The sequence below is a fragment of the Phalangium opilio genome, unplaced genomic scaffold, assembly GCF_054372755.1.
Source record: "Phalangium opilio isolate 3A_F unplaced genomic scaffold, DU_Popi_V2 ptg000505l_1, whole genome shotgun sequence".
Taxonomy (NCBI): domain Eukaryota; kingdom Metazoa; phylum Arthropoda; class Arachnida; order Opiliones; family Phalangiidae; genus Phalangium; species Phalangium opilio.
This window is the reverse complement of record NW_028324239.1, coordinates 1,618,923-1,631,590: the sequence shown is the minus strand read 5'-3', so window position 1 is coordinate 1,631,590 and position 12,668 is coordinate 1,618,923. Positions and strand designations below refer to the sequence as shown.

The 12,668-nt window shown below is 47.1% G+C and overlaps 1 non-coding gene across 1 annotated transcript; it reads left to right on the top strand.

The window, feature by feature from the left end:
- The first annotated feature begins 736 nt into the window (after positions 1-736).
- Positions 737-808, top strand: TRNAS-GCU (transfer RNA serine (anticodon GCU)). Its single transcript has one exon. It is a non-coding gene; the product is annotated as a tRNA-Ser (tRNA).
- The last annotated feature ends 11,860 nt before the right edge of the window (positions 809-12,668 follow it).

Sequence of the window (12,668 nt, the reverse complement as noted above, 5' to 3'; positions counted from 1 at the left end):
TGAGCTTCCGTGGCTCAATGGTTAGCGCGCTAGGCTGTTAACCAATAGATTGGTGGTTCGAGCCCACCCGGTAGCGGTGTTATGGGATCTCAAATGTAACGTAAAAGTCAGAGTTTTCCACAATACCTGACGAACATTTAATTTTTGGGCTTCCGTGGCGCATTTTTTAGCGCGTTCAGCTGTTAACCGAAAGGTTGGTGGTTCGAGCCCACCCGCGAGAGGTGTTGTGGGGTCTCAGATGTAGCGTGAAAAGTCATAACTTTTCCACAATACCTGACAACCATTTAATTTCTGAGCTTCCGTGGCTCAATGGTTAGCGCGTTCGGCTGTTAACCAATAGGTTGGTGGTTCGAGCCCACCCGGTAGCGGTGTTATGGGATCTCAAATGTAACGTAAAAAGTCAGAGTTTTTCCACAATACCTGACGACCATTTATTGTTTGGGCTTCCGTGGCGCAATGGTTAGCGCGTGCGGCTGTTAACCGAAAGGTTGGTGGTTCGAGCCCACCCGGGAGCGGAGTTATGGGATCTAAAATGTAACGTAAAAAGTCAAAACTTTTCCACAATACCTGACAACCATTCAATTTCTGAGCATCCGTGGCTCAATGGTTAGCGCGTTCGGCTGTTAACCAATAGGTTGGTGGTTCGAGCCCACCCGGGAGCGGTGTTGTGAAGTCTCAAATGTAACGTAAAAAGGCAAAGTTTTTCCACAATACCTGACGAACATTTATTTTTTGGGCTTCCGTGGCGCAATGGATAGCGCGTTCGGCTGCTAACCGAAAGGTTGGTGGTTCGAGCCACACGGGAGCGGTGTTATGGGATCTCAAATGTAACGTAAAAAGTCAGAGTTTTTCCACAATACCTGACGAACATTTAATTTTTGGGCTTCCGTGGCGCAATGGTTAGTGCGTTCGGCTGTTAACCGAAAGATCGGTGGTTCGAGCCCACCCGGGAGCGGTATTGTGAATTCTCAAATGTAACGTAAAAAGGCAAAGTTTTTCCACAATACCTGACGAACATTTATTTTTCGGGCTTCCGTGGCGCAATGGATTGCGCGTTCGGCTGTTATCCGAAAGGTTGGTGGTTCGAGCCCACACGGGAGCGGTGTTATGGGATCTCAAATGTAACGTAAAAAGTCAGAGTTTTTCCACAATACCTAACGAACATTCAATTTTTGGGCTTCCGTGGCGCAATGGTTAGCGCATTCAGCTGTTAACCGAAAGGTTGATTGTTCGAGCCCACCCGGAAGCGGTGTTATGGGATCTCAAGTGTAACGTAAAAAGACAGAGTTTTTCCACAATACCTGACAACCATTCAATTTCTGAGCTTCCGTGGCTGAATGGTTAGCGCGTTCGGCTGTTATCCAATAGGTTGGTGGTTCGAGCCCACCCGGGAGCGGTGTTATGGGATCTCAAATGTAACGTAAAAAGTCAGAGTTTTTCCACAATACCTGACGAACATTTAATTTTTGTGCTTCCGTGGCGCAATGGTTAGCGCGTTCAGCTGTTAACCGAAAGGTTGGTGGTTCGAGCCCACCCGGGAGAGGTGTTGTGGGGTCTCAAATGTAACGTGAAAAGTCAGAGTTTTTCCACAATACCTGACGAACATTTATTTTTTGGGCTTCCGTGGCGCAATGGATAGCGCGTTCGGCTGTTAAACGAAAGGTTGGTGGTTCGAGCCCACCCGGGAGCGGTGTTATGGGATCTCAAATATAACGTAAAAAGTCAGAGTTTTTCCACAATACCTAACGAACATTTATTTTTTGGGCTTCCGTGGCGCAATGGATTGCGCGTTCGGCTGTTAACCGAAAGGTTGGTGGTTCGAGCCCACACGGGAGCGGTGTTATGGGATCTCAAATGTAACGTAAAAAGTCAGAGTTTTTCCACAATACCTAACGAACATTTAATTTTTGGGCTTCCGTGGCGCAATGGTTAGCGCATTCAGCTGTTAACCGAAAGGTTGGTTGTTCGAGCCCACCCGGAAGCGGTGTTATGGGATCTCAAGTGTAACGTAAAAAGTCAGAGTTTTTCCACAATACCTGACAACCATTCAATTTCTGAGCTTCCGTGGCTCAATGGTTAGCGCGTTCGGCTGTTATCCAATAGGTTGGTGGTTCGAGCCCACCCGGGAGCGGTGTTATGGGATCTCAAATGTAACGTAAAAAGTCAGAGTTTTTCCACAACACCTGACGAACATTTAATGTATGGGCTTCCTTGGCGCAATGGTTAGCGCGTTCAGCTGTTAACCGAAAGGTTGGTGGTTCGAGCCCACCCGGGAGAGTTGTTGTGGGGTCTCAAATGTAACGTAAAAAGTCAGAGTTTTTCCACAATACCTGACGAACATTTAATTTTTGGGCTTCCGTGACGCATTTTTTAGCGCGTTTAGCTGTTAACCGAAAGGTTGGTGGTTCGAGCCCACCCGGGAGAGGTGTTGTGGGGTCTCAGATGTAGCGTGAAAAGTAATAACTTTTCCACAATACCTGACAACCATTTAATTTCTGAGCTTCCGTGGCTCAATGGTTAGCGCACTAGGCTGATAACCAATAGATTGGTGGTTCGAGCCCACCCGGAAGCGGTGTTATGGGATCTCAAGTGTAACGTAAAAAGTCAGAGTTTTTCCACAATACCTGACAAGCATTCAATTTCTGAGCTTCCGTGGCTCAATGGTTAGCGCGTTCGGCTGTTATCCAATAGGTTGGTGGTTCGAGCCCACCCGGGAGCGGTGTTATGGGATCTCAAATGTAACGTAAAAAGTCAGATCTTTTCCACAATACCTGACGAACATTTAATTTTTGGGCTTCCGTGGCGCATTTTTTAGCGCGTTCAGCTGTTAACCGAAAGGTTGGTGGTTCGAGCCCACCCGGGAGAGGTGTTGTGGGGTCTCAGATGTAGCGTGAAAAGTCATAACTTTTCCACAATACCTGACAACCATTTAATTTCTGAGCTTCCGTGGCTCAATGGTTAGCGCGCTAGGCTGTTAACCAATAGATTGGTGGTTCGAGCCCACCCGGTAGCGGTGTTATGGGATCTCAAATGTAACGTAAAAGTCAGAGTTTTTCCACAATACCTGACGAACATTTAATTTTTGGGCTTCCGTGGCGCAATGGTTAGTGCGTTCGGCTGTTAACCGAAAGGTTGGTGGTTCGAGCCACACGGGAGCGGTGTTATGGGATCTCAAATGTAACGTAAAAAGGCAAAGTTTTCCACAATACCTGACGAACATTTATTTTTCGGGCTTCCGTGGCGCAATGGATAGCGCGTTCGGCTGTTAACCGAAAGGTTGGTGGTTCGAGCCCACACGGGAGCGGTGTTATGGGATCTCAAATGTAACGTAAAAAGTCAGATCTTTTCCACAATACCTAACGAACATTCAATTTTTGGGCTTCCGTGGCGCAATGGTTAGCGCATTCAGCTGTTAACCGAAAGGTTGATTGTTCGAGCCCACCCGGAAGCGGTGTTATGGGATCTCAAGTGTAACGTAAAAAGTCAGAGTTTTTCCACAATACCTGACAACCATTCAATTTCTGAGCTTCCGTGGCTCAATGGTTAGCGCGTTCGGCTGTTATCCAATAGGTTGGTGGTTCGAGCCCACCCGGGAGCGGTGTTATGGGATCTCAAATGTAACGTAAAAAGTCAGAGTTTTTCCACAATACCTGACGAACATTTAATTTTTGTGCTTCCGTGGCGCAATGGTTAGCGCGTTCAGCTGTTAACCGAAAGGTTGGTGGTTCGAGCCCACCCGGGAGAGGTGTTGTGGGGTCTCAAATGTAACGTGAAAAGTCAGAGTTTTTCCACAATACCTGACGAACATTTAATTTTTGGGCTTCCGTGGCGCATTTTTTAGCGCGTTCAGCTGTTAACCGAAAGGTTGGTGGTTCGAGCCCACCCGCGAGAGGTGTTGTGGGGTCTCAGATGTAGCGTGAAAAGTCATAACTTTTCCACAATACCTGACAACCATTTAATTTCTGAGCTTCCGTGGCTCAATGGTTAGCGCGTTCGGCTGTTAACCAATAGGTTGGTGGTTCAAGCCCACCCGGTAGCGGTGTTATGGGATCTCAAATGTTACGTAAAAAGTCAGAGTTTTTCCACAATACCTGACGACCATTTATTGTTTGGGCTTCCGTGGCGCAATGGTTAGCGCGTGCGGCTGTTAACCGAAAGATTGGTGGTTCGAGCCCACCCGGGAGCGGAGTTATGGGATCTAAAATGTAACGTAAAAAGTCAGAGTTTTTCCACAATACCTGACAACCATTCAATTTCTGAGCATCCGTGGCTCAATGGTTAGCGCGTTCGGCTGTTAACCAATAGGTTGGTGGTTCGAGCCCACCCGGGAGCGGTGTTGTGAAGTCTCAAATGTAACGTAAAAAGTCAGAGTTTTTCCACAATACCTGACGAACATTTAATTTTTGGGCTTCCGTGACGCATTTTTTAGCGCGTTTAGCTGTTAACCGAAAGGTTGGTGGTTCGAGCCCACCCGGGAGAGGTGTTGTGGGGTCTCAGATGTAGCGTGAAAAGTAATAACTTTTCCACAATACCTGACAACCATTTAATTTCTGAGCTTCCGTGGCTCAATGGTTAGCGCACTAGGCTGATAACCAATAGATTGGTGGTTCGAGCCCACCCGGAAGCGGTGTTATGGGATCTCAAGTGTAACGTAAAAAGTCAGAGTTTTTCCACAATACCTGACAAGCATTCAATTTCTGAGCTTCCGTGGCTCAATGGTTAGCGCGTTCGGCTGTTATCCAATAGGTTGGTGGTTCGAGCCCACCCGGGAGCGGTGTTATGGGATCTCAAATGTAACGTAAAAAGTCAGATCTTTTCCACAATACCTGACGAACATTTAATTTTTGGGCTTCCGTGGCGCATTTTTTAGCGCGTTCAGCTGTTAACCGAAAGGTTGGTGGTTCGAGCCCACCCGGGAGAGGTGTTGTGGGGTCTCAGATGTAGCGTGAAAAGTCATAACTTTTCCACAATACCTGACAACCATTTAATTTCTGAGCTTCCGTGGCTCAATGGTTAGCGCGCTAGGCTGTTAACCAATAGATTGGTGGTTCGAGCCCACCCGGTAGCGGTGTTATGGGATCTCAAATGTAACGTAAAAGTCAGAGTTTTTCCACAATACCTGACGAACATTTAATTTTTGGGCTTCCGTGGCGCAATGGTTAGTGCGTTCGGCTGTTAACCGAAAGGTTGGTGGTTCGAGCCACACGGGAGCGGTGTTATGGGATCTCAAATGTAACGTAAAAAGGCAAAGTTTTCCACAATACCTGACGAACATTTATTTTTCGGGCTTCCGTGGCGCAATGGATAGCGCGTTCGGCTGTTAATCGAAAGGTTGGTGGTTCGAGCCCACACGGGAGCGGTGTTATGGGATCTAAATGTAACGTAAAAAGTCAGAGTTTTTCCACAATATATAACGAACATTTATTTTTTGGGCTTCCGTGGCGCAATGGATTGCGCGTTCGGCTGTTAACCGAAAGGTTGGTGGTTCGAGCCCACACGGGAGCGGTGTTATGGGATCTCAAATGTAACGTAAAAAGTCAGATCTTTTCCACAATACCTAACGAACATTCAATTTTTGGGCTTCCGTGGCGCAATGGTTAGCGCATTCAGCTGTTAACCGAAAGGTTGATTGTTCGAGCCCACCCGGAAGCGGTGTTATGGGATCTCAAGTGTAACGTAAAAAGTCAGAGTTTTTCCACAATACCTGACAACCATTCAATTTCTGAGCTTCCGTGGCTCAATGGTTAGCGCGTTCGGCTGTTATCCAATAGGTTGGTGGTTCGAGCCCACCCGGGAGCGGTGTTATGGGATCTCAAATGTAACGTAAAAAGTCAGAGTTTTTCCACAATACCTGACGAACATTTAATTTTTGTGCTTCCGTGGCGCAATGGTTAGCGCGTTCAGCTGTTAACCGAAAGGTTGGTGGTTCGAGCCCACCCGGGAGAGGTGTTGTGGGGTCTCAAATGTAACGTGAAAAGTCAGAGTTTTTCCACAATACCTGACGAACATTTAATTTTTGGGCTTCCGTGGCGCATTTTTTAGCGCGTTCAGCTGTTAACCGAAAGGTTGGTGGTTCGAGCCCACCCGCGAGAGGTGTTGTGGGGTCTCAGATGTAGCGTGAAAAGTCATAACTTTTCCACAATACCTGACAACCATTTAATTTCTGAGCTTCCGTGGCTCAATGGTTAGCGCGTTCGGCTGTTAACCAATAGGTTGGTGGTTCAAGCCCACCCGGTAGCGGTGTTATGGGATCTCAAATGTTACGTAAAAAGTCAGAGTTTATCCACAATACCTGACGACCATTTATTGTTTGGGCTTCCGTGGCGCAATGGTTAGCGCGTGCGGCTGTTAACCGAAAGATTGGTGGTTCGAGCCCACCCGGGAGCGGAGTTATGGGATCTAAAATGTAACGTAAAAAGTCAGAGTTTTTCCACAATACCTGACAACCATTCAATTTCTGAGCATCCGTGGCTCAATGGTTAGCGCGTTCGGCTGTTAACCAATAGGTTGGTGGTTCGAGCCCACCCGGGAGCGGTGTTGTGAAGTCTCAAATGTAACGTAAAAAGGCAAAGTTTTTCCACAATACCTGACGAACATTTATTTTTTGGGCTTCCGTGGCGCAATGGATAGCGCGTTCGGCTGCTAACCGAAAGGTTGGTTGTTCGAGCCACACGGGAGCGGTGTTATGGGATCTCAAATGTAACGTAAAAAGTCAGAGTTTTTCCACAATACCTAACGAACATTTATTTTTTGGGCTTCCGTGGCGCAATGGATTGCGCGTTCGGCTGTTAACCGAAAGGCTGGTGGTTCGAGCCCACCCGGGAACGGTGTTATGGGATCTCAAATGTAACGTAAAAAGTCAGAGTTTTTCCACAATACCTGACAACCATTCAATTTCTGAGCTTCCGTGGCTCAATGGTTAGCGCGTTCAGCTGTTATCCAATAGGTTGGTGGTTCGAGCCCACCCGGGAGCGGTGTTATGGGATCTCAAATGTAACGTAAAAAGTCAGAGTTTTTCCACAATACCTGACGAACATTTAATTTTTGGGCTTCCGTGGCGCATTTTTTAGAGCGTTCAGCTGTTAACCGAAAGGTTGGTGGTTCGAGCCCACCCGGGAGAGGTGTTGTGGGGTCTCAGATGTAGCGTGAAAAGTCATAACTTTTCCACAATACCTGACAACCATTTAATTTCTGAGCTTCCGTGGCTAAATGGTTAGCGCGCTAGGCTGTTAACCAATAGATTGGTGGTTCGAGCCCACCCGGTAGCGGTGTTATGGGATCTCAAATGTAACGTAAAAGTCAGAGTTTTTCCACAATACCTGACGAACATTTAATTTTTGGGCTTCCGTGGCGCAATGGTTAGTGCGTTCGGCTGTTAACCGAAAGGTTGGTGGTTCGAGCCACACGGGAGCGGTGTTATGGGATCTCAAATGTAACGTAAAAAGGCAAAGTTTTCCACAATACCTGACGAACATTTATTTTTCGGGCTTCCGTGGCGCAATGGATAGCGCGTTCGGCTGTTAATCGAAAGGTTGGTGGTTCGAGCCCACACGGGAGCGGTGTTATGGGATCTAAATGTAACGTAAAAAGTCAGAGTTTTTCCACAATATATAACGAACATTTATTTTTTGGGCTTCCGTGGCGCAATGGATTGCGCGTTCGGCTGTTAACCGAAAGGTTGGTGGTTCGAGCCCACACGGGAGCGGTGTTATGGGATCTCAAATGTAACGTAAAAAGTCAGATCTTTTCCACAATACCTAACGAACATTCAATTTTTGGGCTTCCGTGGCGCAATGGTTAGCGCATTCAGCTGTTAACCGAAAGGTTGATTGTTCGAGCCCACCCGGAAGCGGTGTTATGGGATCTCAAGTGTAACGTAAAAAGTCAGAGTTTTTCCACAATACCTGACAACCATTCAATTTCTGAGCTTCCGTGGCTCAATGGTTAGCGCGTTCGGCTGTTATCCAATAGGTTGGTGGTTCGAGCCCACCCGGGAGCGGTGTTATGGGATCTCAAATGTAACGTAAAAAGTCAGAGTTTTTCCACAATACCTGACGAACATTTAATTTTTGTGCTTCCGTGGCGCAATGGTTAGCGCGTTCAGCTGTTAACCGAAAGGTTGGTGGTTCGAGCCCACCCGGGAGAGGTGTTGTGGGGTCTCAAATGTAACGTGAAAAGTCAGAGTTTTTCCACAATACCTGACGAACATTTAATTTTTGGGCTTCCGTGGCGCATTTTTTAGCGCGTTCAGCTGTTAACCGAAAGGTTGGTGGTTCGAGCCCACCCGCGAGAGGTGTTGTGGGGTCTCAGATGTAGCGTGAAAAGTCATAACTTTTCCACAATACCTGACAACCATTTAATTTCTGAGCTTCCGTGGCTCAATGGTTAGCGCGTTCGGCTGTTAACCAATAGGTTGGTGGTTCAAGCCCACCCGGTAGCGGTGTTATGGGATCTCAAATGTTACGTAAAAAGTCAGAGTTTTTCCACAATACCTGACGACCATTTATTGTTTGGGCTTCCGTGGCGCAATGGTTAGCGCGTGCGGCTGTTAACCGAAAGATTGGTGGTTCGAGCCCACCCGGGAGCGGAGTTATGGGATCTAAAATGTAACGTAAAAAGTCAGATCTTTTCCACAATACCTAACGAACATTCAATTTTTGGGCTTCCGTGGCGCAATGGTTAGCGCATTCAGCTGTTAACCGAAAGGTTGATTGTTCGAGCCCACCCGGAAGCGGTGTTATGGGATCTCAAGTGTAACGTAAAAAGTCAGAGTTTTTCCACAATACCTGACAACCATTCAATTTCTGAGCTTCCGTGGCTCAATGGTTAGCGCGTTCGGCTGTTATCCAATAGGTTGGTGGTTCGAGCCCACCCGGGAGCGGTGTTATGGGATCTCAAATGTAACGTAAAAAGTCAGAGTTTTTCCACAATACCTGACGAACATTTAATTTTTGTGCTTCCGTGGCGCAATGGTTAGCGCGTTCAGCTGTTAACCGAAAGGTTGGTGGTTCGAGCCCACCCGGGAGAGGTGTTGTGGGGTCTCAAATGTAACGTGAAAAGTCAGAGTTTTTCCACAATACCTGACGAACATTTAATTTTTGGGCTTCCGTGGCGCATTTTTTAGCGCGTTCAGATGTTAACCGAAAGGTTGGTGGTTCGAGCCCACCCGCGAGAGGTGTTGTGGGGTCTCAGATGTAGCGTGAAAAGTCATAACTTTTCCACAATACCTGACAACCATTTAATTTCTGAGCTTCCGTGGCTCAATGGTTAGCGCGTTCGGCTGTTAACCAATAGGTTGGTGGTTCAAGCCCACCCGGTAGCGGTGTTATGGGATCTCAAATGTTACGTAAAAAGTCAGAGTTTTTCCACAATACCTGACGACCATTTATTGTTTGGGCTTCCGTGGCGCAATGGTTAGCGCGTGCGGCTGTTAACCGAAAGATTGGTGGTTCGAGCCCACCCGGGAGCGGAGTTATGGGATCTAAAATGTAACGTAAAAAGTCAGAGTTTTTCCACAATACCTGACAACCATTCAATTTCTGAGCATCCGTGGCTCAATGGTTAGCGCGTTCGGCTGTTAACCAATAGGTTGGTGGTTCGAGCCCACCCGGGAGCGGTGTTGTGAAGTCTCAAATGTAACGTAAAAAGGCAAAGTTTTTCCACAATACCTGACGAACATTTATTTTTTGGGCTTCCGTGGCGCAATGGATAGCGCGTTCGGCTGCTAACCGAAAGGTTGGTTGTTCGAGCCACACGGGAGCGGTGTTATGGGATCTCAAATGTAACGTAAAAAGTCAGAGTTTTTCCACAATACCTAACGAACATTTATTTTTTGGGCTTCCGTGGCGCAATGGATTGCGCGTTCGGCTGTTAACCGAAAGGCTGGTGGTTCGAGCCCACCCAGGAACGGTGTTATGGGATCTCAAATGTAACGTAAAAAGTCAGAGTTTTTCCACAATACCTGACAACCATTCAATTTCTGAGCTTCCGTGGCTCAATGGTTAGCGCGTTCAGCTGTTATCCAATAGGTTGGTGGTTCGAGCCCACCCGGGAGCGGTGTTATGGGATCTCAAATGTAACGTAAAAAGTCAGAGTTTTTCCACAATACCTGACGAACATTTAATTTTTGGGCTTCCGTGGCGCATTTTTTAGAGCGTTCAGCTGTTAACCGAAAGGTTGGTGGTTCGAGCCCACCCGGGAGAGGTGTTGTGGGGTCTCAGATGTAGCGTGAAAAGTCATAACTTTTCCACAATACCTGACAACCATTTAATTTCTGAGCTTCCGTGGCTAAATGGTTAGCGCGCTAGGCTGTTAACCAATAGATTGGTGGTTCGAGCCCACCCGGTAGCGGTGTTATGGGATCTCAAATGTAACGTAAAAGTCAGAGTTTTTCCACAATACCTGACGAACATTTATTTTTTGGGCTTCCGTGGCGCAATGGATAGCGCGTTCGGCTGTTAACCGAAAGGTTGGTGGTTCGAGGCCACCCGGGAGCGGTGTTGTGAAGTCTCAAATGTAACGTAAAAAGGAAAAGTTTTTCCACAATACCTGACGAACATTTATTTTTTGGGCTTCCGTGGCGCAATGGTTAGCGCGTGTTCGGCTGTTAAACGAAAGGTTGGTGGTTCGAGCCCACCCGGGAGCGGTGTTATGGGATGTCAAATGTAACGTAAAAAGTCAGAGTTTTTACAATACCTGACGAACATTTAATTTTTGGGCTTCCGTGGCTCAATGGTTAGCGCGTTTAGCTGTTAACCGAAAGGTTGGTGGTTCGAGCCCACCCGGGAGCGGAGTTATGGGATCTAAAATGTAACGTAAAAAGTCAGAGTTTTTCCACAATACCTGACAACCATTCAATTTCTGAGCATCCGTGGCTCAATGGTTAGCGCGTTCGGCTGTTAACCAATAGGTTGGTGGTTCGAGCCCACCCGGGAGCGGTGTTGTGAAGTCTCAAATGTAACGTAAAAAGGCAAAGTTTTTCCACAATACCTGACGAACATTTATTTTTTGGGCTTCCGTGGCGCAATGGATAGCGCGTTCGGCTGCTAACCGAAAGGTTGGTTGTTTGAGCCACACGGGAGCGGTGTTATGGGATCTCAAATGTAACGTAAAAAGTCAGAGTTTTTCCACAATACCTAACGAACATTTATTTTTTGGGCTTCCGTGGCGCAATGGATTGCGCGTTCGGCTGTTAACCGAAAGGCTGGTGGTTCGAGCCCACCCGGGAGCGGTGTTATGGGATCTCAAATGTAACGTAAAAAGTCAGAGTTTTTCCACAATACCTGACAACCATTCAATTTCTGAGCTTCCGTGGCTCAATGGTTAGCGCGTTCGGCTGTTATCCAATAGGTTGGTGGTTCGAGCCCACCCGGGAGCGGTGTTATGGGATCTCAAATGTAACGTAAAAAGTCAGAGTTTTTCCACAATACCTGACGAACATTTAATTTTTGGGCTTCCGTGGCGCATTTTTTAGAGCGTTCAGCTGTTAACCGAAAGGTTGGTGGTTCGAGCCCACCCGGGAGAGGTGTTGTGGGGTCTCAGATGTAGCGTGAAAAGTCATAACTTTTCCACAATACCTGACAACCATTTAATTTCTGAGCTTCCGTGGCTCAATGGTTAGCGCGCTAGGCTGTTAACCAATAGATTGGTGGTTCGAGCCCACCCGGTAGCGGTGTTATGGGATCTCAAATGTAACGTAAAAGTCAGAGTTTTTCCACAATACCTGACGAACATTTAATTTTTGGGCTTCCGTGGCGCAATGGTTAGTGCGTTCGGCTGTTAACCGAAAGGTTGGTGGTTCGAGCCACACGGGAGCGGTGTTATGGGATCTCAAATGTAACGTAAAAAGGCAAAGTTTTCCACAATACCTGACGAACATTTATTTTTCGGGCTTCCGTGGCGCAATGGATAGCGCGTTCGGCTGTTAATCGAAAGGTTGGTGGTTCGAGCCCACACGGGAGCGGTGTTATGGGATCTAAATGTAACGTAAAAAGTCAGAGTTTTTCCACAATACCTAACGAACATTTATTTTTTGGGCTTCCGTGGCGCAATGGATTGCGCGTTCGGCTGTTAACCGAAAGGTTGGTGGTTCGAGCCCACACGGGAGCGGTGTTATGGGATCTCAAATGTAACGTAAAAAGTCAGAGTTTTTCCACAATACCTAACGAACATTCAATTTTTGGGCTACCGTGGCGCAATGGTTAGCGCATTCAGCTGTTAACCGAAAGGTTGATTGTTCGAGCCCACCCGGAAGCGGTGTTATGGGATCTCAAGTGTAACGTAAAAAGTCAGAGTTTTTCCACAATACCTGACAACCATTCAATTTCTGAGCTTCCGTGGCTCAATGGTTAGCGCGTTCGGCTGTTATCCAATAGGTTGGTGGTTCGAGCCCACCCGGGAGCGGTGTTATGGGATCTCAAATGTAACGTAAAAAGTCAGAGTTTTTCCACAATACCTGACGAACATTTAATTTTTGTGCTTCCGTGGCGCAATGGTTAGCGCGTTCAGCTGTTAACCGAAAGGTTGGTGGTTCGAGCCCACCCGGGAGAGGTGTTGTGGGGTCTCAAATGTAACGTGAAAAGTCAGAGTTTTTCCACAATACCTGACGAACATTTAATTTTTGGGCTTCCGTGGCGCATTTTTTAGCTCGTTCAGCTGTTAACCGAAAG